We start from the raw sequence: 2,705 nt of genomic DNA on the forward strand, positions 1-2,705 counted from the left end.
TCCTCCTGAACTGCTGCAGGTGGCACAACCATACTCACAGGTACAGGCAGATGATCACTGAGTGATAGCTGTAGCTGATCAAGTTTTGATTGCATCACCTCCCATGTATTTCCTGCTCTTTCCCTGCTTGAGGTTGATGCTTTAATAACAGAGCTGCTGTACTCAGTGTGTGGCTCGTTGAGAGAGTTTACACCTGGCATGTATTTCTTCAGTATAGATAAGTATTCCCACATATCCCATAGCCTCACACCTGAGAAACCATTTTGTCTTTTCCCTACTGGGTTCTTGCTAGAGGAAGTTTGTATTGGAATCTCCAGTCATCTGCATTTGAGTTTACATAATTTTCTTTGAGGCTCTGGAGGCATTTAAGGAGGGGGTTTTCTATTTGTTGTCTTCCTCCAGAAGTGAATAATTACCCTATATAGTGCAGATTTGCTGCTATCCTACTCAGCTTTGGCAGGTTTGTCTCTGCAGCTGTTTTACATTAAGGCAGAAAAACTCCTCTACTAAGCTCCCAACATGTAACTGACCTCCTAAGGCTCATCTGATGAGAAGCAGCAGTGTCATTTATCAGAAAGTGCTAGAGCATTTTAGACTTCTTGTTCATAAGTTTAGAAAGAAAACCCAGCCAATTCAGTCAGAGTAAAGATTATGGAATTGAGTCCTTCTTGAACCACTCTTTAATGTGGGCCCACTAATTTCCATAAAATCCCATGACAAATTCCAGTCTTGTTGCGAGTTATGCTTCCATCACTGTTTTTCCATGCCAATAGAGGTCTTATTAAAATTGAGGAGGAAAAGGTGGTTGGGAGGGGAAGGAGATAATATGGTGTGTAAGAGCAGATTTTAGCATGACTGGCTCCACTTTCAGACCTGCATACCTAATTTGTTCTGTTAATTGCATATTGGAGTGTTGGCACATTGGAATGTCTTTTTCCATGTCATCACACTGCACAAGCAATACCTGTGATCCAAACTGCACATGAAATCATGTGCCCATAGCTTTCAATATTTGTCGTCAAGGAGATACATAAAATAGGGAAAATCTCTAATTATAGCTAATTCTTTGGCAGAAACTTTTATCTCTGTCTGTCTTGCCCACAGTGAAAAGCCAACAGGCTACACAAATGAACCAGCAATTTGGAGTTAATTAGACATGTAAATTGGAGTAGCCAGAGCCCTCCATGCCTCAGAAATGAAAAGGAAGAGGAGCCTCAGCATTTGACAAGGCCATTTTTGTACTTCCTGCTGAGCAGTGTTCCTGCCTAAATTTACACTGGCAGCAAGATATCTTGTATTTTCTGAATAGTAAAAACAAAATCCTGTATATAGGAAAACATATTTCTAAAGTAGAAGGGGAAAAAGCACAAAAGAATCCTAGTTCCTGGTATAGGATCATAGAATCATAGAATGGTTTGGGTTGGAAGGGACCTTAACATCATCCTGGTCCAACCCCCTATCATGGGCAGGGGCACATTCTGCTAGACCAGGCTACTCAGAGCCTCACTCAACCTGGTCCTGAAAAGGGACACATCCTCATCATATAAATGTAGCCATGTACATATAGCATATAGATATGACAGTGAGCCTTACAAAGCACTGCTTTATACAGTTCTGCTTCAATGGCAATGCAGTGAAGATTTCCCCTGTCATCAGGCATGCCATCCTGCCACAGCCTGTGCAACCCAGGCACCATATCCCCACTACCTTTCACAGCATTCACCAGGGTCCAGCCACATTTAATCAGCATAATTAGACCAAGTTACATCAGGAGTCAGTTGCTGCTTCTCATTTCAGCCTCATCTTGACTGTGCACGGTACCATTTTCTTCCGACAGATCCCCTCTAAGAGCTGTATTTTGTGTTTCAGGCCCAGCCAGGATGGGGAGCAGAGGCATGGGGCAGTGGCACTCAGTGCAGTTGCTGTTTCCGTGGTGGCTGGACGTGCTGCCACTGCCTGGCCAGGGTGGAAAGTGGGGTCCTGCCCGCCCATGGCAACTTTTATCCACAAATTGGTATTACAAGTACAAAAAGGCCCTTCCTGGGGAGGTGTTTCTGTTGGGTGCAAGGAAGGGCCTGAGCAGTAGGGTGCGATCATTTTATCATTTGTAGCAGGGAAAAGCAAACCAGAACAATTTCTGGAATTATCAATTCCCTTTTTTTTTTCCTTCCCACAGGGACAGGGTGGGTCAGAGAGTCCACAGCGGCCCTAATGTAGTACAAACAGAAAGCAGTCTCAGGAGCTTTTCAGTGCCCTGCTGACATGTGCTTTGCTGCCTTCTGGCATCAGAAGCAGCGTGGAGGCAAACGGAGTATTCACAGCATCCTGGCACAGCATGATCCCCTGCCCTGAGCTCTCCAACAGCACCTCTGAAAAGAGACAGCAGGACAGGAACCATTTTAATTACATTTCAACACTGCAGGGTGGCCATAAGCTGCTGTTTTGTCTGCCTGTAGCCACCTGGATCCACCCACATTCAGAGTCTCTCTGATGTATGGTTTCCCCAGCAACATATTAGTAAAGTATCAAGGATGGCAGTGGTTGATCAACAAAGGGAAACAAAGTGATGCACAAAAGGCAAAGAACAGATTAAGAAATTGTTGCCTGAGTAAAAAGCTATCCAGTGGCTCCTCAAACAGTGTTCTGTGTCCTCTCAGAAGCCCTGCTAGGCCAGTCATAAAAGTGGGAAGGAGTCAGCTAGTCCT

This window comes from Manacus vitellinus, unplaced genomic scaffold, assembly GCF_001715985.3.
Source record: "Manacus vitellinus isolate BGI_N305 unplaced genomic scaffold, ASM171598v3 scaffold_7_pilon, whole genome shotgun sequence".
Taxonomy (NCBI): Eukaryota; Metazoa; Chordata; class Aves; order Passeriformes; family Pipridae; genus Manacus; species Manacus vitellinus.